Raw genomic sequence first — 26,723 nt, 5'->3', positions numbered from 1 at the left:
TGAGCTCCCTCTGCTGGAGACTCCTCTCATTGCAAGCATTGAGATGTCCAAACCTTGGACAGCTCCATGCAGTGTGAAGCACCAAGATTACATCTTTTGTGTAACTGCAGAATATAATCTAACAAAGATCAAATTGAGACACATTCTCTCATTGCTAATCTCTGTGGAATATCAATGTCTATGAACTGCTGAAATTGATATTTAGACCTGGCCTATCTGTGACACTGCTTGTGCTTGGAGAAGCTTCTGAGAAATATATAACTCTGTAGACAGTATGGAAACAAGATAAATGACATGGTCAACGTGGGCTGACATGCTCAATATGAGCTGAGCTCAACGTTGCTCTCTGCCCCACGTTGAGCCCAGCTTCGATCTGCAAGCTGCAGCCTGGGGTATATCAGAGACACAGCACTCAGAGGAGACACAGCACTCAAAAAGTCCTCCATAGAAATGCATGGGGCTAGTTTGTCACGCCAATATGGCCGTTGTCTACACATATCACACCCCTTCCTAGGCAAAATGTCGACATGTGAATACATTGAGCCAATCATGTGGTGTGATGTGAATACATTGAGCCAATCATATGGTGTGTTGTGAAGACATTGTGCCAATCATGTGTTGTGAACTCGCCGCTGGAGCAAGATTGGTGTCGTGAAGCCTTGCGCACGCGTATTTCTGCCGAATAGGATGCCCAATGAGTGGCCAAAAAGCGTTGCGATATGGCTGCCAAGTGGAGGGACTTGCCTAAAAGGACTTTGAGTATATGTACTGTATATACAGTATGGTTATGGAATTTAGCAGACACTTTTGTCCATATAAAATATAACAATAATATTTTATAATAATTTTTTATAATAATATTTTATAATAATTTTTATAATAATAAAAATTAACAGTAAACTGTTTTAAAAAGTTAGTAAGACTACATTAAACAAAACACTAATGAAAATAATCAATAATGAAAATAAACGGTTACACTTTACTTGAAGGTAGCCTACATAAGTGACATGACACCGTCATGAACGTTATAAACATTATAAAGAAGTCATAAACGCTTATGACATAACGCTTCTGTCATTAAAGGAGAATTCCGGTGTGATATTGACCTAAAGTGTGTTGAAATATGATACAGTGTGAACGTATGTCTCATAGCTCATTTCGGCTTGTCCCCTGCACCCCTGCAATCTGGCACTAGTTAGCCAATGCTACCAACAGTTTTTCGATGGGGGTGCCTCGGGCATCGGCCTGGCCATGCAAAAAAATCACTGTTTTACACCATTTACCAGGCTCAAAGTCAGGGTTGCCAACTCTCACGCATCTGGCGTGACACTCACGCTCTCACGCACATGCAAGAAATGTCACGCCAAATCCATTCTTATTTTGGACACTTGTAAATTGACATATATCAGACTAGGGCTGTAACAATACACCAACCTCCCGATTCGGTATGTATCGCGATTTTTGACCCACAATACAAACCTCAATTTTTTCTTTTTTCTTTTTTTTTTGGGGGGGGGGGGGGGGGGTTTAGACATTTTATTAAATAACATTTCAATATAGCCTACCTTTGAACACTTAGAATATAATATATCTGTATTATTTTATATCCTGATATAAAAACAGAGAATACTGAATGTCTGATATTTTTGACAGCACACTTTATGCAGATTAGCCTATAGCTTTGGCCTACTATTTTTATTACAACTCTACCTCTTTAATTCTACGGAGCCCGTGAGGTGACATGAAAAAAAAAAAAAAAAAACTAAGGTAAAAAAAAAATAAAAAAATACTGAGAAAAGGTATGTACTTGGGACAAACACTGACTAGGTTTGCGAGATCTTGAGTTTGTTTTTGCGAGATCTTGAGCAAAGATAATGAATGCGTAGCAAGATGGTTCGTCCTAGTTCATGTCTATGAGGGCAAAGTGGAGTTCAGTCAGAGACGGGCTCTGGTTCAGTTCCCGCCTGCACAGGGGCGTGTCACTGACGTATGACTTACGTTTGAACGCCTCGGTTCCACGCCAGACAAGCCTGAGTACAAAATAAACTTGGTGTATACCTATCTATCAATAGATAGGTATACAATAGACAATAGATTGACCTGACCATATTGGACAACTTCAAAGCCTTATCATAGGCTATCATAGACATTCATGACATGAAAAGTGGAACGTATTGTACAAAAATGACACATTATGCTGTCGGCTAAACATTTTAAACTTGCGCAAAACTGCATGAACCCAGCATCGGTACGTCGCATAAATTAAAACACAAATTGAAGCAACAGCTTGACCATCGGACAATCCTACTGCAAAGCCTTTTCATAGGCATGCAGCGTTTATGACATAAAAAGTGGAATATGAACGCATTTCATCACACCTGACAATTACGGAGCTGCCGGCTGTAGCCTACGCGATTCTTGAACTATCAGCGCAGTGTTGACTTGCGGGTCTTTTTTAGATGGTGAACGTAAACGAAGGAAAGCCCTCTAATTGGACGGGGCAAGACTGACAAGTAGACAGGCCCGGTCGTGGCTACGCGTATGCTTGGTAGGCAAAACTAGTGGGAAAATGTCTGTAAACAAATTTGGTAGCCAGAAAAAAGAACATAAACAGAGGATAGAAAATGCAAAAAAGGAGGGAAAGAACGCAAAGAAGGTAGGCCTATCTCTTGGCTTAACGTTCGGGCAACAGACGAGTTCGAGGATACGGTGGCAATGATGACATTAATACAGTAGCCCGCTGTGGCATGGTCGCTTGCAATTGTATGGTTCATCTATAGGCTATTATTTTAACTAATTGATCTGAATTGGTTGATGTTTCTCCTGGTAGCCTGTGCTCGCCTGTGCTGCATGCGTATACCTAGGCCATAATGGCTGTTGCGGTCGTGGGCGTGTTGCTCCCCGGCACAGAATAACGTAGGACCGGCCCTGTCTAAAATCAAAAGACTATCACTGTGCGTGTGTGGTAACGTTAACTTCTGGTCTTGACTCACTGCAGAATGCAGCGGCTTGTTCACTGTACTGGAGAATACAGCTAAACAAGTTAAAGAAAGGGAAACGAAACTTCATATTTTTAAAGCCTCTAAAATCAAATTGACTATTGAAATCGAGGTTTAGGATGGAGTGATGTGTAGGAGCGATGACGCCCCCGCCCCCCCTCGGCTTTTTTCACAAATCGCACCCTGACTAGGTTGGCTTGTCAGTCAGTGTGGAACGCAACCTAAGACCAACGCAGATGCCAAAATAAGGAACTGCAACCTAATTCCAGTGGCTAAAGCTCTCCGGAACATTTCTAGTGGTTCTCATGCATTGATGGATTTGCGAGATTCGCAAAAGAAAGTCAAGATCTCGCAAAAGAAACTCGAGATCTCGCAAAACAAACTCAAGATCTCGCAAACCTAGTCAGTGTTTGTCCCAAGTACATACCTTTTCTCCGTTTTTTTTTTTTTTTTTTTACATTCGTTTTTTTGGAAATATTGTAAACAAAGAAGCATAGTTGGCTAGCTTATCGTAGTCTACTGATTGGACTGTTCAGTTTCCCCATGTGTGTTTAAGTTTCAAGGTAATATTGTTCTCCTTGGGACAGGCCCTTTTGGGAAACATTGGTATGAGATGATCAGTCAACTTGAATGCAAGAGTTTTAAACAAATATGTGCAGCATGCTAATGATCCTAAGCGGATTTAATAGTAATTTAGCTAGTTGTCTTCTATGCGTCCTTGCTTTCACGATTGTGAATGTTTTATTTGGATTGTGTTGGACGAGTTGCACGTGTCCATTGAGCGGGGCAAGGAGAGGGGGCCCAGTAAACAAAATAAAGTCCTGGCGACGTCCCCTAAAGGTCCCCTGGCGAACGTCACCTACTCGACATTGTGTAGGGTTCCTTTTACGTACAGCGGACCTCTGTTCGGGAGGTCTAAAAGACGTCCACGAGACTTTGAGAGGACGTCCTGTAATGGTCACCGCGACGTTATGCGCGCGACGTTTATATTTCCGCGATGGTAAAAAAAAAAAAAAATATGAAGCGCAATTTCGTATGGTAGGCTATTACATCCTGTAAGTCTCAGCTTTGCTAGGAGAGAAGGAACATGACACGCATTAACGACGTGTTCTACAACTACACAATCAACTTCACTCACCTCATATTTTCACGCATGTATGAAATCACGTCCTCCGAATGCATTAGACTAATGATGAGTAGACATGGACATTTATACCGGGCTAGGATGTGCTGTTTTCACATCTACGGTGTCATTTTCTTAATAAACTAATACGATGTTTTAATGGGCATATCCTGTAGCATATTGTTCAAAACATCATCAGAGCAGGCCTAGGCTAGCCTAAGATAAATTGTTCCAACCATATTGTTTCAAAATATTAAAAACTAATAATAAATAGCCAAAAATACTAAATGAATCGCAATGCATGCTGGGAAGCAAAAACTCAACATGAAATAAAGTACATGAAACATAACTAGAATGCATTGACGTTATATCCACTCGTTTTCTTGGACCTGTGATCAAACAGGGACAGCCTATAAATGTAAGCCTATCTTCCTGGAAAATTGCAAATAAAGAAAAATGTATCATTTTCTCTGAATGCTCTTTGTAGCCAACTTTAAGATGAAATAAATATATTCCAGATGTTTCTATTCTATATCATTGTTTTATTAATAAACAGTAAGGCTCTGGTGAGGCAGAGAGCTTGCTCCTCGTCAGAAATCTCATCGAATATGTGCACTCTTTGTTGTTTCCACAAGGAGCTGCTGTAACATCGGGGACAGCTATGCCTGACACTTTTAAACGCGAGCATCCGTCAAATAAATTACAATGACATTTAAACAAGTCATGAAGCAGTATCCTAAATTCTTCTGCAATGTAGAGCTAGATCGTTTTGCTTTACAAATTAAGTAGTCACTTCTGTTGCTAGACAACTCTAAACAAATGCTACGTGGTCTGTTTTTAACATTTCTCTAGTTTTATTGCATCGTATTCAGCTCCAAAAGGTTCAGTCCCAATTCGGCCGTGTGTGTGTTTCTGAAAATAAAACAGATAATAAGTACGTGACTACGTTAAATAAACCACTGCCTATTTAGAGCATGTTACATGCATCACGTAATGACAGTTATCTGAAGAAATGCGCATTGTAGGCTAAGCTAGAAGGTAAGAACAGCGACTTTGCTAACGTTACACCAAGCATCACATCAGCTATCATGAATTTGATAAAATCCCTTCCTTAGTTTGTAACGTTATACATTAACGTTAAACTCAAATAGGCCTACATTTTGAGTTTAACGTTAACAACCCTTTTCCCAGTTTATGAAGTTGTGCGTCTATGAGCAAATAGACACACAACTTCATAAACAGTATTATATGTTGCCTTAGACTACGGTAGGCTAATGCAGCTACTTCTAGAGAGACTTACAGACTAGATAGATATTCACCCCTTGCAGACACGTGACTTAAGTCACGTGACGGCTCCATGCTGGACGGCAAAAAGATGGGAGACAGACGGCAAATTACATTATGTCATAAAGATTATGAAGAACTGAACACCATTACTATAACATATTTGTAGTTCAATGTAGGCTATTGCTGTTTGGGGTCTGATAGTCAAAGAAGATGCCAGTGGTGTTGTTAGATGAAATGGGTCATGATCGCAAATGTAAAGTTATTAAAACTGGTGGTAACAGGCTAACAGCAAGGGGAGATAACGTTACGTTAGGCTACTGTAATTAACATTATGGTAAATGAACACCCATAAGTATTTCTGGACTAAAATATTGCAAAGCGATTTGGTTACTTTATTTGTCTTGCTTTTATCAGTTGTAACATAGTCAAAACGTTAAGAATGTCATATCAGAACATGAAATAATAACTAGCTGCCACACTTAGAAGCTAGCTAGCCATGGCCGTGGCCGTCGTAGCCCCTTGCGTTGGCCGTGAGGCCCCTTTGAAAATCAGAGGTTTACAGGCCACGGTGGCCTTGGTGCCCCCTTCTTTCAATATTCTGCTTTGCGTCCTACTAATAGCGATTTTTATTTAGCCTGTGACCTGTCAAAATAATCTTAGCATTCACAGCGCAAATTAATTTAGTCTTTTACGCAGTGGAGAAAGTGACAGCGCAAGAAAGAAAGTGCGTCCAAATTCACCCATTCTCAGTTGAACTATTCGCGAAGTAGCCTATTCATCACACACATCACAAGTATCAAACGAAAGAGCTTTTTCTCAGCTTTTAAACGATGTTAGCCAACAATTGCTGTGTTGAAAGGTTCGCGAGAAAAGTAAATAATATAATTCAATTTAATCATACATTCTACTGAAGGTTTTGCGTCCCATGTTCTCCCTACCCATTCATCTCGGTGGAATACTTTACGAACCCTTCTTTTAACACATGACAAACCATATATCAGAATAAACAGGAGACCTTACCGAACACAAAGGTGTAAAGCAGTCCCCTGTACAGTTAGCCGTTCCAGAGTAATCCAGTTTTGAATTTGCAGTAAAGTTCGACATACATGGATGTCTCCAAATTTGGGCTTTAAGTTTTACAATGTGTTTAAATTGTTCCACATGATTTCATAACGGGCCAAATACAAAATAAATGTTACAAATATCGCCTAGATATAGGTAAATCAGAGGACAGCTGACTAAGAGTTTGTGAAAGTAGCCTTAATGATCACAAAATGCTAAGCATGCATAGGCTATTTGAGTTTCTTAAAGCTGAGCTGTGCTTAAATTGTTCAATACATGATTTCATAACAGGCCAAATATAAAATAAATGTTATATATAGCCTAGATATCTGTAAATATGAAATGATCAGATGATTTACAGTTCTATGTAATATGTCATGTTTCATGTTTTTGTAATGTTTCATACAGTGATGCAGGTCTACTGCAGTGAATAGGCTAAATACAACTTTGATCAACTTTGATCATTCAATAGTTAACTTTGGCCTTGGTGCCCTGACATGTGGCCTTTGTGCCCCCCACCAAATATGCCCAACTGAAGGCCAAGTGGCCTTGCCCCCAGAATGGTGAAATTCCAAGCCTGGTGCTAGGGCTAATGTAACTCGTCAGTTTGTACGTTGCCCAGCGAATAAACTTACTTACATGTCTTAAGTTAAAGAATTGAAAGAAATAGGAAATATAAAAAAAACTTGAACGGTATTATCTGTTTACATTCAGATCTTGCCAAAGACTTTGCCTACAGTAAGTGCTATCTGCCGTCCTGTTCAGAGTCTATGGTTGCTATAGCAACCGCTGCTGTGCTTCAAGCTGTACTTCTGTACAAGTCCTGGAGGGAGGGCATTTTGTTCCTCCTCTCCTGCAGCTCAGTGACTGTCGAGCAGGAGCATGAGCAGCTCATCCATCTTCTCCTCAAATGCATCCATTCGCTGTGCCATGCGGTAATGGTTGTCCTTATTGCTATGGAAAAATGGATGGTGTTAGTTTTAGTTGTTAAATGCATTATATACTTGCATATGTGAACAAATTAAGTGAGTCTTCTTACCTCTTATTTCCGTCTCCATGGCCAAGCCACCTCCCTCTGTGTGATGAGTCACTTGTGCTGTTTACAACAAAAAAAAAAAAGTTAGTTACTCTCAAGTTCCTTGTCATGAAATTGTATTTACTTGGAAATGGAAAATTCAAAGACACTGTACCTTCAACTGGGTCCCAAGATGAAGTGGCAGGCGTTATAATAGACCCATCCAGCTCTGGGCAATGAGCTGGTTGCCTGTGTGGCGTTGACTCATCTAAAAAGAAAGTAAATATGAATATTGGTCAGTTCATTTATGGTAGGTTTCTTGCACATGACATTTGCAAAAGATAAACCTATGCTGTTACATTAAACAATCGCTAAAAAGAAAAACTCACATGCAGGTGGTGGAGGCAGTGACATCTGCTGACCTAAAAAAAGGCAGGAAGAGACAAATACATCAGAACAGCCACATGATATGCACCAGGTTAATAAACATGAATGTCAGAAGTTCCATGGTAGGAAATATGACTCAACTGGTTTCTTAAATACATGTATAAATGTTAACTTACAGACAGGGCTTCCAGTCACACGCACCATCCTGGAAGGCTTTCGGAATGGATTCATCTGAAATAAAAGACCATACAATCTGCACTGATTGCAAAAAGAATATTTGAATTGTGTAAATAATGTAGTCTGTATTTAAGAGGTCTTACCATCACGTGACCCTGCACTGCCTTTTGTGGACGCTCGCATCTTCTTCCGCCTCAATGCAAGAAGTGTCCATCAGCCGCTGACATTTTTCCATAGCTTTGGTGTATGAATCTACGTTAAGAAAACAAAGTTTTTGTGAGCCAGTAGTAGAACAAAGCAGTATTTCCATACAGAGAAAACTATTATTGATAGTATTGCAGCAATCAGTCACCTGTACACAACCAGATTTTCTTGACTGGATATTTGGCCCAGCTTTTGACTTGGTTTTTGTATTGTAGCCCAGAGAATTTCTAATGGGGAGACACAGCATCCATAGAAATGCATGGGCTTAGTTTGTAAAGCCAGTATGGCAGCTGTGTATAGTCTACTACACACATTCCGCCCGTTCCTGTATGCTTCCCAACAGACCTCTGAAGTTCGACTACAAAAAGGAACCAAAACTGCCATCTTTGCCTATAAGGAGATCAGGGTGTTAATTTAACCTAACTACCTATGACAAGTTACATTGCAAGTTAGGTCTGGGGTAGCAAAAATCTAAGTTGCTGTCTTAACGTAGGCCTACCGAAGATCACAGTTAGCCTACCACTCGAAGGCAGAGGACAAAAGTGTTGAGCAAAATATCTGCATTTCAGACTTCTTCGTCCCCAGGAGAGTGCAATAATTCTCTCCCCATGTTATTTTCCCATAGCAAAAATTGCAAGATAGGCTACCGGATCTCAGCTTTTTGAAGGCAAAATTCAGAGGTCTATTCACTTGAATCGTCTATCCGATAAACTGTGTTACAAGATGGCTGCCGACAGTGTATACATTATCTCTATAGCAATCTCTATGGCTCTAGTGTAGCCTACATATGCAGGACTGTTCAGTAGGTTATACCCACTTAAAAAGCATCACCATCTCAGTATATCCACTTAAAATAGACTAGGATACATTTGGGGTTGATCACAGTATAGCCTACCCACTACAGCTAACTACTAGCCTACAACACAGTAGCCTAGATCCAGCTACATACAGTATATCCACTAGCCTACTAGACTACACCACTGCTGCCGAGTGACTTGCCTAAAAGGACTGACTGTAGCCTAGTGCTATTATTTGTAACATCAACGCGAGCAGGTTAACACGATGACACAAAACATACAATGCTGCAAAACATAACACGAACGAGCAATGTGCTCTGGTAAATTACAAACTTGGCAGAATCGGAATATAACAAAGCCCTACAAGTGAAAGGACTTAAGGTTAAACCTCAAACTCTTGCATTACAACCACTAGGCCTACATCATGAAACAAAATAATTCCGTGGAAATGCATGGATTCCAGGTGCTGCTACTGGAAGAAACTGGAATCCATGCATTTCCACTGAATTATTTTTGGAATCTGATCCCTTATCATACCTGCTCATTCTTACTCGTCGCTCGACTTATCGTGACTAAATTCAAGATGGCTGCAAACGCTAAACTTCGTGAAGATACTGTCTGCATAAATCGTCTTGTAAGTAAACTACCAGTGCTTTTTCAAAGTTCTCAATGTCTCGTTTTAAATGTCAGGGCCCTCGGAAGTCTACCAATGAAGTGTGGAGATACATTGAGCCTCGTAAATGGTGTAAAACAGTGATTTATTTGCATGGCTAGCCCGATGCTGAAGCACCACCATTGAAAAAGCTGTTGGTAGCATCGGCTAACTAGTGCTAGATTTTGGAGTGCAGGGGACAAGCCGAGATGGGCTATGAGACATACGTTCACACTCGGTATCATGTTTCAACACACTTTAGGTCAATATCACACCGGAATTCTCCTTTAACGTCTTTTTTTTTATTTAGGAGCAAACAACGCGTTTCACCAATCGCTTCATCAGGTTCGCTCTACTGAAGCGCTTGGCGAAACGTGTTGTTCGCTCCTAAATAAAAAACAACGTTAATAGTGATCAGTGTGCGATGATTTTAATTTTTCATTTTTTTGGATTATACTTACCTGCCTCACCTGCACCTGTATCACTAAAGGCTTGTGCACAGGGACACCTATGGACATGAAATTATGATTTATTTATTTGTTTTTGGACAACGTATGGTACCGGTAGACTAAAGCGGGAGATTTGTGTTGCTTATGCCCGCGTAAGCACTGCATGAAACAAGGGTGTGTCGCGGTTCTGCCTTTTCACACTGCGACACAGGTTCGTGGATATGAGTGTCGCGATTTCGGTTTTGAATCGCATATCGTTACAGCCCTATATCAGACTAAGATCTAAGATCTAAAAACTGATCGACATTAAAATGGATAACAAGGGACTGTCTTCAAGGGAGAGGGACAGATTAAATATGGTCCTAAATCATTTGGCTCAAGACATTGTGGAACTTCTTTGGGTGAAACATAACATTACATTACATAACATTACATTTGACTGACACATTTTTAGCCAAAGCCACTAACAACATGGTAAACAGCAGACCATTCAGATGAGATCAGAATCCCACCTCTTCCTTAAATCACTGCCGCCTGTGTCTGTCATGTGTTTATTTCACTTTGCATGCTTATTAAAGCAATTCTCTAGACAACTCTAGGACAATTTAAAAACAGATAGAGTACAATAAGAATAAGTGCATCAGTGAGTGCTGTTTTTAAACAGTCAAGCACATGCAAGCAGGATGGCGCTGGATGTCCTCCCTGTAGACATTACTGACAGACTGATTTGCTAATAGGCCTAATAACTCAATCCAGGGGCGGAGTGGGGCACTAAAATCCACCGGGAAAATTCTGACGGCACCCCCAAACATGCACACACATCAATAGCACAAACAAAATATATAGTGCTAATGCAATACAACAAGCCAATTAACCACAAACCAGGCACTTTCAATAAATGTGTCAGGAACTAGATATGCAACAGTGCAGTATAAAAACAGCTTTGTGGGTGGATGGAAATTTCAAGCATCATGCAAGGACATATCTGGGTATCATAACACTCCAATAGTTGCCTGTATAAATTTAAAAAAGGCCTAGCCTACAGACAATGTCAACCTAATAACACAGGTAATTAAATAATTAAAAAAAAAACAGGCACTTTGAATAGGTTTGTACGAGAACGATTAAAGTAGGCCTATAGGCTTACATATAGACAGTTCCAACGAGTTCCACAAACCATTTATCAGCCTGAGTGGCCCACTAATTAGTCATTAGGCTAGGCCTAGGCTACATATCAACACAAGACTAGCTTGAGCTAGTTTCAATAACGTCAATGCTTTAGCTCCGCTAACCTTTCTCTCTGCCTGCCATCCATATGTAAAACAGCAAGCAACCACGCAAATCCGTCGACTGTCAAAATTCCTGTAGTTTTCCTCGAACTTGGTCGTTTGTAGGGTCATGCCATTAGATGAAGGGCCGCTCATTTATCCCCCTACATTTCTGTAAATAGACTTGGGAGTACATACGTTGAGTTGACATCCAAATCGTCATTCGGATGTGTTTTGAGAAAGTCGATTCCTGAGTGTGGAGTAACACGCTCTGGAAATTCACAATTTTGTCGCCGTTTAAAAAAAAAAAAAAAAACATAGTCCAGTCCATACAACTTCATTTCAATTTCGAAAGAAATACTGGACTATGTTTTTTAAAAACCACACTCCACACTCAGCAATCGACTCCTACGGACTTTCCCCTGAAGATAGCAGCAAAGATGGCAACATTTCCGGAAAGGTACTGGCTTGATGAAATTCATTCTGGACTCTCTATCCGACCACATAAAGACCTCGGGATACTTCAGTTTGGCTTTAGGGACCCTCTACTCACTTGGAACTGTAGAAGAGGTATAAATATAGCGTTTTGTAACGGCAAAATGACATGCCCGCGTCACTTCCAGGCTAACGAGTTTTGGCTAAAAACGGTAACATCGAACTTTCTCAAAACACAACATGACATGATTTGGATGTCGACTCAACGTATGTACTCCCAATCATCTGTAAATTGATCTAAAGTGCATTTTACTCCGGATAATTCCTTTAAGTACAAACAAATTAAATTGTAATTTTTTTATTTGTGATGAAAGTTCTGTAACGCCTGAATAAGACAAAAATGAATTAAGATAAAAAATTAAGGCTAGCCTACAAAAATCAGCATGGGAGAGATGAGTGTGCAGGGTAACCATGAATGACATATAGACAGTGAGCGAGTGGTATAAATATTGGTTGAACTTCCTAAACATTAAAGTGTAGATCTCGGAGATTTTCGCAGAAAATTCTTAATGCATCTATCAGGTCGATGGCCGCGTACGACTCACGGCCGCGATAAAGCTCTATGGGCCGGCCCGCACCGCGCAGACTCATTGGCCGGCCCACCGGGAAAACTCCCGATCGTCCTGATTGCCACTCCGCCCCTGACTCAATCTGTCCTGTTAATTGTGAATGCAGTAAAAATAAGCTATTAATTTCTGACACAATGATGAATGTTTACCTTTTTATTAAGTGTTAAGTGCAGATTATGTCTTTACAATATATATATATTGTTTTTTCATTATGAACAGAATACAATACTTGATACAATACTAAATACTATTGATTGAAGTTTGTAAATGGCATTTTGCAATCCTATAATTATGTCTTTATTATAAGGTTGTACATTTCGTATGATTATTCTGATTATTCACTGATTTCTATCAGTTCACAGTCACGTCGGACCCGGTGTAATTGGCTAAGCGGCAACCCTCTTTTCAGTGGCACTGGATGGTGGCTGTCTGTAGAGTTGGGCACCGAAACAGGGTTCTAATATGGCACCTGTGCCGACGCAAACGGTAGTAACTGCATCGAATAACAACGTGGATTTCGGTGCCTCATTTCGGTGCTTAAATAGCGTTTTTTTTTAACGTTTTTTTTTTTTACGAGGCATCACTGCATGTCATGCGCCATCTCTAACGTCTTGCTCTGATAGCAACACATCCAGATTAGAGTGTGGCTACCCGACCCGAGCCCGACGGGTTCGGACACATGGGGGCGATATGCATTGGAAGCTTTACATTTAAATTCCTTATTATGTTGGGTAACCAACAGGTCTGCTTTACATGATGCAAACGTTTGTTTTTTGAGAATAAAGTAAAATGTAAAAAAGACCTAATAGCTTTCTTCCTGTGTGCAAGATTTGTTTATCATGATAGCGTGTTGTCACGACTACATAAACAAATGGTTATGCACATTTCGCACATATGCACATAAGCACAGTCTTGGGTGACGTTAAAAAAGTTGTTAGCCTATCAGGAGATTTTAAGATTATTTGCGTTGCATACTGTGGTAAAGACATAGGCTACCGGTAGGCTATAAGGTCGTCTCGTTCAACTGGATGAGGATTTCCTCGAGTTGCCCCAATTAACGCCGATGCTGCATATGGATCAGTGACAGAGGCACTGTAGTTTCAACGACTGTTGCAGTTCATTTTTAAGACTTTTCGTCAATGGTAAGACAAGAATTCTATTTCAATAGGCTATGCTTGCTTGGGCCTCTTGTGTTAATGTGCGCTGTGTGTGACGTGCGTGCGTGCACGCTCATCTGATTCTGTAGACAATTTGTTGTGTGTTCCGTTTAATGGGCTAAAAAGACAGGCTATCCACAAACATGAATGTTTAATCACTAGCATGGGAATAACTGAGGCATCATTTGCGTCGGGCTCGGGTCAGGTTCGGACATAAAAATGAAAATGCCTGTCGGGTTCGGACGCAACTCTGTCGGACGCGGGCCGGGTTCGGACAGAAATTTTCTGTCTGACTCAGGTGACGTGAACATTGGCTACCTGCATGATAAGGTTTTCACTTCACTGCTGCTTGACACTACATGCATTGGAGACATATTTCACGTTAACAGTGGAGATGTTAGCAAAACTATAGCGTTTGGTAAATGGAGATGCAGATCATCTCCCTAATTAATTTCTTAGCGCAACAGCCCACATTATGCGCTCACTCCAGCACAGCGAGACGAGTGAAATAAGTGTAGGCCTATCTGTCATCGGCATCGCCATAGGCTATTTGCTACGATATAAGCTACTGTTAGGCCTACAACAAGACGCGATTTATTAGGCTATCCAATCGCTATGCTGTTTTCATGAACATTGCAGGAATCCACTTCATTCACCTACCCACGAGTGGTTCAGTGTCAGTTTAACTTTCGCAAACACGCATACACATTGAATGAGCACTCGTAGCCTACCACTTCCACCTAATGTTATGCCTCTATATTTTATGAATTAAGAAGTATTTACTGATCAGGAAAACACTTAATTTATTTTTCTTTCGGTCCGCGGTTCCATAATACCATTCAGTTGTGCCGCAAATTAACAGACAGAAGCACCGGGCATAATCTAGCCTAAATTCATGGCAATTTTTTTTTTTAATCTGAGGGCCCCTGTGCACGTGCACACTTGGCACAAGCCATGATCCGTCCCTGATCATGTTTGATAGGTTGTTAATACATTCTGAAAACGTTACTGTTCTGATCAAGGTCATGCAAAATAAAGCTATCGACTCAATACGATTCAGCCTCTGATTCCTAGTCTGCTTATCATTATCTGTTATTCATGAAAAAAATCTCATCTCGTCATGTCTTTAGTGTCTTCGTCGGCAATTTCTTTCTTTTTCAAATATCTCAATAACAGCCAACAAACTCGCACAGTCAAACCAAAGTTAAGTCATGTTGAAAAGAGGCTGAACCTTGCAAACGATTTACATTTATAGACCACTGAAACCACGCATGAATCACACGTGAAAATGACCATCACGATAGGTTGTGACTGGGTTGTGAGCAAGATCTAACGCCCTCCTCCGCCCGCGTACATCGGAACTAGCTCCCGGTTAGCATTAATAATCGTTTAGTACTTAAACGGCACCGACAATCAAAAAATCCAGTGGAAACTAGAGGGCAGAAGTGTGTAGGCCAATCGGCCCACCAGCTTTTTCTACTTTGTCACCTACAGAGTTTGACAGGTACGATCTTTCGAAACGCCATGTTATTTTCCATAGACATTTGACGACCGGAAGTTGGATGGATACGGAAGTTACGGAGGTGGGACTTATTCTGGAGAGGTCCATAGGCGAGTGGACAGTGTTTGACAGCTTGCATGAGCCCAGTAGCTTACTTTAAAGCGATATCGCGAGCTCCTGTCAAAATCTAGCAGTGGGCCTAACTACACACAAGAAAAAGGCTATATGGAACAACATCAACAGTAGGCCTATACCATATCCTTGCTTATGCGCTAACTGGCATTTATTTGAAATGTTATCAGCAAAGTTGTAAGGTGAAAACTTTATTTCACGGTGTGTTCTAAACAACATAATGGCATGATATTAATCTTTCATGTGCATGAGGCCCATATAGCATCACAATGAATATGAAGACCATGTTAAAAGTTAGCTGGCAAAAACATAAATATGTAGGTTACATACCTGATTTCACTGAGCTGTCAAAGAGGCTACGAAACCATCTTCGTACGTTATCACTAATTAAACTCAGCTGACTGGTGTTAGCGCATAGCCATAGTTGTTGTTAAAATGCCTACTAGGCTAGCGCTGGGAATCTAAACACTTCAACACCACCGACATGTAGCCTATGCATGTTCAAAACTATTGTGTGTTATGGGTTAAGACATGACATTTCTTGAAGTATTTGGGAACACACTGAATTAGCTGGAAAGTAGAGTCCCTGTTAGATCAGCTTGCTTGCAAATGCCGTTGTCCATGACCGTTGTTCCTCCGTATTCTTTGCAAACACCGCACTCTCCCGATTATTATTATTATTGTAACTTCCATAAAAACAGAGCAGAGACTGTATACACACTGTCTAGCATTGAGTATTGTATAGTCAGTGTTACAACCGAGGGTTCATCCTGTGACCCTTAATACAGTTACTGGTACCTCAGGTTCTCAGAGGGCGCAACCGCACCTTGAGAAACAGAGCATATACACATCAGGCGTTAATCCTATCGCTGTTTTCACTGGTGATGGCAATTCGTCAGGAATGTTTGTGTTCTCAGCCATCACACAAGTCTGTTGAGCATCGGCCTCTCTTTGCCAGCAGCCGGCTACGAGACTAAATGTAATCAGGTTTCTTGCCGTAGTGGCAAATGATCTCACTTGACTAGCTAGATGGAAAAAAAGGCTTGGTACTAGGGAATGGTTTACTGATAGCACCAGCTCTGATCTGACTCAGCTGATCCACCTCCTTATTTTCAAATCCCTGTTTCCTCCCTGGAAATTACTGAGGACCTGCCTTTCCAATCTTGGTGAACCACCACATCAGTCAACCATTTCAGCAGCAACCATGTCTCGGCTCAGTCACTTGATTCATTCAGATGATGAGGCACGCTAAATTTAAATCTAGGGGAAGCAATTGCCTCAGGTCTTGAAAAGTGTGACTCTAAGTAGGGTGGCCATCCGTCCGGATTTCGTCCGGACAGTCCGGTTTTTGAGCTCTAATGTGGAAAAAACACAAACACAAAAACAAACTAATGTTACTATGTTATTAGAATGGGAATGTTGGAAATAGCTGACTAATGTGGAAAAAAAACAACAACAAATGTTACTCTAATAAATTATGTTATAATAAATAGGTGCCTTCTATAGAAATGGTTTATTTTCTAATGTTATTCCCCATATGTTACTCCGATTCCGTATGTGTCCTCACTTTTGGACCTTTGTCCTAACTTTTGGGCACAAGTGTCCTCATTTTCAGTGTCATGGCGGTGGTCACCCTACTCACAAGCCCGCAGCCACTTGTCGAACACCAGATTCTGCTGGTGCACCCTAGCGGCTAGTCTAGCAACTCTGTTGGCTTGTGAGCTGGAAAAATGAAACTTCTATCAGGCCAATCAAATTGTGTATAGAGTCAGCGGGCGGGCTTAACATAATGTCGACTGACCTGCGACGGTTAAGCGTGAATTCCCCATCCGGCTACTTGAAAACAAAGTGGATGGCTGCTGCTGCTGGCGAACCACTTTCTTTCGAATTGGCTTTGGCCGCCACTCTGAAAGACTTGAAGTTAAGGTTTTCTTTGAGAAAAGAACAAGAAACTGCACTGAGGTCGTTCTTACAAAAGAAGGATGTATTTGGAGTTTTGCCGACCAGATACGGCAAAAGTTTGATCTACCCAGACGGCACACAAATCTTACCGATGTCAGGCCGATGAATGTCGGTACAGTCTAGAAGACATCGCATAGGAAGCATTTGCTCATTGGCAAGACATCGCCGGGATGTCGGCAAATCATCGAAAACGACAATGAGCCAATGTTTCAACAACTCATCGTTTGCTCATTGGTAAGACATCGCCGGGATGTCGGAAAATCATTGAAAACGTCAATGAGCCAATGTTTCGACGACTCATCAAAGCTATGCCCACCCCCGGCTTACGACCTTTATTTATTTAGGTCGTAACTTGAAATTGCACATTTTACACTAGGCTATAAATGATTAGATCTATAAAGACACAAGAAAGATGCCAGAAATATTTTCAATTCATTTTATTGAATGTTTAAAAAAAGTCTGAATGATGAAAAAATGCCGTTAGAAAATGTTCCCCCAAAAATCAGGTTCTTCTCCTGCAAGAGACAAAAACAACAATTAATTCACCGCAACACTTTCATCTTTAAAGTCTACCCTTACCGATTGTATTTTCATAGATGCAGAGAACCACTACCGAGCTCGGAGAAATAGATTTCAAACCCATTAGCATTACCTCAGCTGATATTTCAATCAAGCAGAGGCGAGCTAATGCCGTTACTTGGCTAGCGCGCTAACGCCGGCCAAAACACGAACTCTGGAAGTGACTAGAGAAAGTTGGGACTGAAACGTAGCCTACATTTGCTTTGGGAACTTTGGCCAAAGATTGTTAAGGCGGAGCAAGATATTTCATCAGGAGCCACTTCTGGGAACCCGGATCGCACGAGGCGGGGTCAAAATCCCCCTTTATGCAGAGCAGAGGCAGCGACTGCTCCATTGAAGTCTATGGGCATAGCTCAGAATTTTACCACATATGCTAAGGTCTTGGTTCTATAGAGTTTTCATGATCCTCAAACCCTTCTGAACATTTCAGGTAAATTTTTAGCATTTTTGAGCATTCCAGTCTGGAGAAAATCGACTTTATATCAGGTGTGCGCGGGTTATTTATGCCGCTGCTGTTGGCCGGTTGCAACGTACGCTCATCAATACGTCATCGACACGCCTCTTTATGCAGACAGGATTCGATCCCCATTTCGCGCCCATAGACATGAACTACAACGAAGTATCTTGCTCCGCCTTAACAATCTTTGCTTTGGCTGATGCATATAACAATCTTTGATGACACAACCAGCAGGTTAGCTCAGCCAAGACAGTAACGTTAGCTAATAGCCTTGCTCCCACTCCTCTCCATACAAAAACGACAGCCTTTCCTGGTTTAAGTCTCACGGTCAAATAATAACTTGCTTCTTACACCCAAGCATATTGCTGTCCTTGTACCGGTTATCATGGATGCTGTAGTGTTAACATTTCGCCATAGCCGCTAGCTAGGTTTGACATATTTTCCAGTGTTAGCTCAACTAGCTAACGTGAATTATGGTACTTTCGAGATGTCATGGAAATCCGCCGCCCGAGTTGCTCTGACGCGCAAACGTGACGTAATTGCCTGGCTCGTACCACTTATAGTGTTCCAAATGCGTCTTTGGGCATTTGCTACAGGACGAGTTGGAAAGAACATGGACGCCACCAGTGCAGCAGCTGCCATGCTAATGCTGGACGTTTTCCTAGAACATGAGAACAAGCATGTAGCTCATCTAAACAAGCTCCAGAAGCTCCAGAAAGAGGCGACAGAAGAAGAAAATAGAAAACGAAAACGGTACGTTCACATTTCAGTATGTTTGGTCGTGTACAGACGTGTTTGCATCGTTATAAAAATGCATTTTTAACTCGAAGGCTAGCAACTAGCTACCAGTGTGCTAAAAACAATAGCGACGTGACTGTTGTCTGTGAGTGTTGATCTGCTTCTAGTATTCTATGCAACGCATATCTTCTAACAGGTTTAGAAGAAAATGCATTTTAGAAGCTATCTATATTAATCACAGTTTAACTCAAATTATCTCTGCCTCAAATAGGGCTAGGGCTGTGGCTGTGTTGCGGTCCAGAAATCGGATTATCCTCAAATCTGGCACAGAATGGTAGGTAATGCTGGAGATGGATGATCACACATTTGCTGGGCATTTCAGGATCCCCAGAAGCCGGTTTGAGATCCTGCAAAGGTACCTACAGGAGGGTGGCCTGCAAAGTGACCACCATCAAGGGCTGCCCCCCATGCCTATCGCCAAGAAGGTGCTCATGTTCCTGTGGTACATGGCCAACCAGAACTGCTTCCGGGAGATAGGTGACAAGTTCAACGTGGCATTGTCATCAGCACACCGTGCCATACTCCAAGCGCTGACCGTCATGTCCACCCTTGGCCGGACCTTTGTCTCTTGGCCTACAGGCTGTGAGAAGAGGGTGTCTGCCACCAGTTTCCAATACAAATCTGGTCTTGAGGGGGTCATTGGAGCGATTGATGGCTGCCACATCAGGATCCAGAGACCACCGGTCAGAGGAGGGGACTACATGAACAGGAAGTCCTACTACTCTGTCCTCCTCCAGGGGATTGTTGATGCTGAAGGCCGCTTCATCAACGTCTTTACTGGAATGGCTGGCAGAGTGCATGATGCCAGGATGCTGCGGTCTTCCCCATTTTTCCAAGAATGGCAGGAGAAGATGGGGGAGTACCATCTGCTGGGGGATAGTGCTTACATTTCTCCGCATTTCCCCTTCATCATCACCCCCCGACGTGACAACGGGGCACTTACAGATGCAGACCTGCGCCGCAACGCCGACATCAGCAGGGGTAGAGTCATCGTTGAGCAGGCATTTGGGAGGATGAAGTGCAAGTGAGGCGTTTGAGAGACTTGCAAAACACATGCACGGTCACTGTGGTGAAGATCATTTTGGCTGCATGTTACCTTCACAACTTTGCCCAAGGTGCCTTGATAGGATGTGAAGAACACCCGTCTTGGATGTCCAAGAGAGGAAGATGAAAATGACCAAGAAGTGGTGTTCTAGCAAAGTTTTGGCAAAACAAAAGACAAAATTAAATATATGCTTCTATCAACATTGTGTTGGTTGTATTACGTATATGACGTTTCTTGCTGACACTATTCCTGTGTTTTGTAATAAAAGTGTTAAACCTTACATTTTATGTTTCTTTATTTATAAGTCAGTATATAATGAGGGGGACATGGAAAGGCTTGTGTCGCACAGTAATCACATTGTAGAACCATATAAAGCCATTCTAATGAATGTGTGTGAAAATGTCACATTCCAGACTCAAAATGGGCTATTTCAGCCATTTGCACCTGTTATTTTTAAAAGGCATAAGCACTTAAGTCTGTGTGTGCATCAGAAAAGGTCACATTCCATACTCAATGGGCAATATACAGTTCACACTATTTAATGGGGGGAAATGGAAAGTTCACATTCCAGACTCAATGGGCCATACAGTGGCAGTCATGTCACTCTTATGTAGATACATACCATTCTGAAATCCTTCCAGCTTCATCACACCTACTTACAATTAATGTTTGTCATTATAGACCAGTCTATTTAATGGGGGGGAATTGAAAGGTCACATTCCAGACTCAATGGGCCATACAGTGGCATTGTCATGGCACTCTTATGTAGATACATACCATTATGAAATCCTTCCAGCTTCATCACACCTACTTACAATTAATGTTTCTGTCATTATAGACCAGTCTATTTAATGGGGGGGAATTGAAAGGTCACATTCCAGACTCAATGGGCCATACAGTGGCATTGTCATGGCACTCTTATGTAGATACATACCATTATGAAATCCTTGGCCACAACTTTGCACTGACATGGTTCACATTATCTGCGGGTGTGATGGCTCATATGATTTATGGGTGTGATAACGATGCAAGGTATCCTTTGCATGACTGCAGTGAGGTGCCTTTGTAACTAAACATACTTGGGTGACATATAAACACTCAGGCTTGGATAAGTTACACAATATGTGTTTATTTTTAATAAAAAAAGTTACAACAATAACAAAAGTGCAAAATAAGATTACAACACAAAAGGTTAATTTAAGTTAAAAAATAGAAAGTTTAAATAGTACAATTGTATCAAAAACCATTTACAAAAAAAAAAGTAAAAAAAGTAAAAAAAAAAAAAAATCTTCACAAATCTTCCCGCCTCACTGCTTCTCCACCATCCTGCTGAACAACTGGATGAGGGCACTTCTATCTTCCCTCATCGCCCTCATCTCCGCCAGGGTCTGTTCATGGCTCTGTGCAAGCCTCTGTGCAGCAGCCATGTCAGCAGCATCAGACCTCTCGAGGTAGGCCAAGAGACCATCCTCGAGCCTCTGCTGCTTCCGCGCCCTCAGGGTGCCAGAGGGTCTGATGGGGACGCGAGCTGGAGTGCGCCTGGCTGAGGGTGAAGCTGGAGATGGAGAAGAGGAGCTGGTGGACTGCACTGGAGAGGGAGCTCTGCTAGAGGGTGTGGTGGGGTCACGAACCGGTGTTCGCCTGTCTGAGGGTGAAGCTGGAGATGGATAAGAGGAGCTGGTGAACTGCACTTTACACTTTCCAACTCGGGCGGCGGATTTCCATGACATCTCGAAAGCACAGACAATGAAGTTGTAATTACCCCAAAACAGCTCTTTATAAAGTAATAACACTAAGTTATGGCTTAGCCTAGCAGGCAAATATAAACAGTCATACAATTGACACAATGCCTATTTTCTGACAATTTACATGAGTGAATTTACCAACCTGAAAATCGCTGCTCCAGGAGGCTGATCTGACGTGCCTGGCTGCTACACACGCAAAAAAAGAACAGATAGAGCGGGATCTGCGTTGGGTAGGAACGATCAAAAGCCAACGTACATGGAAGCTGGGGTAAAAAAAAAAAAAAAACAGATAGCGGGATCTGCTTTGGGTAGTAGGAACGATCAAAAGCCAACATACACGGAAGCGACATCAGGCCGATACCCCTGCGACATTATTATATGGGAGGATTCCATGCTGATCTGAAACCGACATCGGGCAGATGTATGTGTGCTGTCGGTACCAGCTAGCTCCGCTGGTGGGAAAACGCATGGGACTCCACAACCCGCTTGTGAATGTTTTCTCACCACTGATAACGCTAGACCAGTTAAAGGAGTCTACACAACTTGGACTGAAGGCCATGCAACTTGGCAAAGGCGACCAGGAAGACATTCGAAGTGGCCGGTGCCAGTTGGTATCGGGAGTCCTGAATCATGGCTTCTTCACAAGGAATGGCGAGATATGTTGGCCACCAAGGTTTTCCAAGACAAAGTTTTGGGAACTGTGGTGGATGAGGTTCATCTCACGTACAAATGGTAAGTACGTTTTAGCGATAGCCATCGTAAAACAGGGTGAGTATGGAAGTTGTGAGACCCATGCCCATAATCCTGTCTTCAGCCTAGTATAGAAAAGAGCACTAACGCTTATATGTTACTATATGTTAAGGCTTATATGTGGCTGGTGCAATAGCCACTGAAGACTTATTGGTTATCAGCATCACCCCTCTCCTCAAGAAAGCCTCCAGCTTGTTTACCTGTCTGATAAACACAAGGTGCTGTGCTGAAATTAACTGACAACTTGCAGAAAGGTCTTCGGTCACCTAAAAGAGGAACTTGGTGAGGACTGCTGGGTTGATAGGGATCCAGGGATCCAGATTCCAGAACACAGGGTAGGAAATATGCGTATCAGTATTTCATAGCTAAACATTTGCCCATCATAAGAGTAGACTACTCACTTCATTAGCAGCAGTGCAGAAATATTTGATCTTACTTTCATAATGGACAACTTACCCGTGTTTAGTAAAAGGCACGGACAGAAAATTCTCGGGGATTTTTTTTGATATCTTTGGAGATTTTGAATACACTGAAGTTGATCTGCCTGTGGAGGACATTGTGGTGCCTGACCAAGATTACACAGGTTACTTTGACAATGGCTCGGAGTCAGACACCCCATCACTATGTAGCAGCTTAGAATTTGGGTTTTCACTTCTGAGGAGTTCAGACTGATGCCTAAAAGCAATATGTAAACATTTGTATATTTGTACATATTACCACCGACCTATTTTTGACATTGCTGCCTGAATGCTCCCCAAACTTATGTCACATGACTGCATATAAATAAAGTCAGAGTTTGATATATTTGCAATTCTTGTCAAAGTGTTTTTCACATTTCCATCTGTAAGAAATCAATAATTTCTCCAACAAAGACAGTTCTTAGTTTTGATGGCAGGCCAGACGTTTTTTGAGTTTTCTCCACTCTGTCAGTTTGAGCCTCATCCACTGCCACATGTCTTTGTATTTAATTTTGTGGAGTAGATTCTTATCAAATTTAGGGTATGCCTGAAATTCCCTGCCAGGTATTTTAGTGAAGAGTTGACCCTCAAATATCGTGGGTCTGCTGCTCGGCACGATGGGTGCCAGTTGGCCTGTTCACACCCAATTCGCTATCCACCTTGTCCATCATTTCTTTCAAAACGCTGATGGACTGGCTGACCCGGCGTGCTGATTGTTCAGAAAGGTTTGGACCCAAACTTTTTAGGAAGGACTTAAGAAAATTGTTTAAGTGTTCCAAATGAAGGTCTAGGGGGATGTTGCCCCCATTCCCTCCCCAGCGGCTCCAACATCTGTTCCAGATGACGTTGTGCGACATGCGAGGGGTCCGACAAGCATTCACCTACATTTAAATGTGGGTCTGGCTCGTCAGGCTCCTCACGACTTCTAAGCGGTCCCAAACTTAGGTGCTACTTTTAGGGCTAAAATGCTTTGGGAGTTACTCTTAGTAAAAAAAAATGGGAGTCCTAAAATTACGAGTGACTCAGTGACTTATTGTTAAGAGTTTCTCCTAAATTCACCAGTTAGGATCTACTTTTAGCCTTAAAATTCTTTGTGAATACGGCCCCAGGGCTCTGTAGGGGCCATACCATCAATTCTAGGACTTCTTGCTCTTCTGTACGTTGAAGATAGTTCTTAATGACATTGGCTGTACTGTATGTTTAGGGTCGTTGTCCTGCTGCAGAATAAATTTGGGGCCAATCATATGCCTCCCTGATGGTATTGCATGATGGATAAGTCTCTGCCTGTATTATCAGCATTGAGAACACCATTAATCCTGACCAAATCTCCAACTCCATTTGCAGAAATGCAGCCCCAAATTGGCAAGGAACCTCCACCATGCTTCACTGTTGCCTGCAGACACTCATTATTGTACCACTCTCCAGCCCTTCGGCAAGTAAACTGCCTAATGTGATATTTACATTTTTGATTCATCAGTCCAGAGCACCTGCTGGCATTTTTCTGCACCCCAGTTCCTGTTTTTCGTGAATAGTTGAGTCGCTTGGTCTCAGAGGTGTGGCTTTTTGGCTGCAACCCTTTCATGAAGACCACTTCTGGCCAGACTTCTCCGGAAGTAAATGGATGTACCTGGGTCCCACAGGTTTCTGCCAGTTCTGAGCTGATGGCACTGCTGGACATCTTCCGATTTCAAAGGGAAATAAGCTTGATGTGTTTTTCATCTGCTGCACTAAGTGTCCTTGGCCGACCACTGCGTCTACGATGCTCAACGTTGCCCATTTCTTTGTGCTTCTTCAAAAGAGCTTGAACAGCATATCTTGAAATCCCAATCTGCTTTGAAATATTTGTGAGAGACCTTGCTGATGCAGTATGTCTCTTGTTGCTGTGTTCAGTCTTGTCATGGTGTATGACCTGTGACATGATACAATCTTCTACAACCTCACCTTGGTAGCAGTTTGCTTCTTCTTCTTTTTTTCTTTGGCGGTTGGCAAACAGCTTTTAGGTGCATTACCGCCACCTTCTGAATAGGAGTGTGGGTCTGAATACTACATCCCTCTAAATTCTATGGAATAAACCTGTTGTTTTCAAATATTGAAAAACACATCTAAAACATTGTTCCCCAGAATTTCTTTGCCGTATATCTGTTATGTCCAGACTTATTTTTTCTTGTGCTATCTGCTCTATAAGTGTCTTCTTCTTCTTCTTCTTCTTTTTTATATGGCGGTTGGCAACCAGCTTTTTGGTGCATTACCGCCACCATCTGGACTGGAGTGTGGATCAAATGGTCATCCTACACTTTCCTAAATTCTTTTAAATAACCCAGTTACCTTCAAAAAAGAAAACAAAAAGGAAAAACAAATTTCACCTGATTCTCTTTGCAGTATATCATTCAAGTTTAATGTCATCTGGATTTCACCAAGTTGTGAGATAAATCTTTGTCTGGCTTGATGGTACTCAGGACAAAACATAATTACATGCTCTATGGTCTCTTGACTATTACAATATTCACACATTCCATCAACATGCTTTTTCATGGTAACTAATGTTCTGTTTAATCCTGTATGTCCTAGCCTCATTCTGGACACCACATCTTCCTAAACCCCCTTTGAAGGGCCCATTCTTGGACTCTGTTCACTGCCTGTTGCATCTTACCCACCACAAAATCTATATTTCTTCCACATTGCTCCATCATCTGCAAACAATGCCACCCCAACTGAATTTTCTATGTCTTTAAAAATATCATCAATCATTATTGAAAATAATAGTGGACTAACAATACTTCCTTGTGGGACACCATTTTCCACACTGTATTGCTCACTTAATTCTCCATTTATTTTAATTTGAATTGTTCTATTAGACAAAAACCCTTTAATCCATTGGAACATCCGTCCCTTTATTCCCAATATTTTAACCTTTATCAGTATACCTTCTTTCCACAACATATCATATGCCTTCTCAATGTCAAAAAACACTGCCACTACATTTTCTTTGTTCACTTGAGCCTTCCTTATTGTATCTTCAAGGCATACAATGGGATCCATGGTGCCTCTACCTTTCCTGAATCCACTTTGATAATGACTCATTAATCCTTTCGTTTCAACCCAATATGTAAGCCTGTCATTAATCATCCTTTCCATAGTTTTTCCCATCTGGGATGTTAATGCAATAGGTCTATAGTTAATTGCTATTTTAGGATCTTTCCCAGGTTTCCTAATAGGAATAATTATAGACTCCTTCCATGTTCTAGGAATACAGCCATCTATCCATACTTTATTATATAGACTCAACAAAACTTCCTTCCCCTTATCACTTAAGTTCTCCAACATGGAATAGCAGATTTTATCCATCCCTGGAGATGACTTACCTAATTTACTTAATGCCTTATTGAGTTCAGATTTCGTAAATAACACATCCAATACCCCTTCTTCTCTATCCTCAATGTCAAACACATTGCGATATTTTTCAATTGTAACTTCTCTACCTCTTTTTTCTTCTTGATTTAAATTCCCTGAGCTGTGCACCTTGGCTAATGTTTTAGCCATAACCTCTGCTTTTTCCTTATTATTGGTGATCGTTCTTTGCCCCTCAACCAACACTGGGTATCCATATTCCCTTCCATTCCCTTTCATTTTTTTAATCATATTCCAAACTCTCTCC

General features: G+C 41.6%; 1 long non-coding RNA gene across 1 annotated transcript; it reads left to right on the top strand.

The window, feature by feature from the left end:
• Nucleotides 1–18,759: 18,759 nt before the first annotated feature.
• LOC121677952 lies at nt 18,760–20,395 on the top strand. The gene is made up of 3 exons (XR_006021115.1): nt 18,760–19,025; nt 19,402–19,407; nt 20,198–20,395. It is a non-coding gene; the product is annotated as an uncharacterized LOC121677952 (long non-coding RNA).
• Nucleotides 20,396–26,723: the final 6,328 nt, after the last annotated feature.

The sequence above is a fragment of the Alosa sapidissima genome, chromosome 12 (genome assembly GCF_018492685.1).
Source record: "Alosa sapidissima isolate fAloSap1 chromosome 12, fAloSap1.pri, whole genome shotgun sequence".
Lineage (NCBI taxonomy): Eukaryota > Metazoa > Chordata > Actinopteri > Clupeiformes > Clupeidae > Alosa > Alosa sapidissima.
This window is presented reverse-complemented; position numbering and strand designations above follow the sequence as displayed.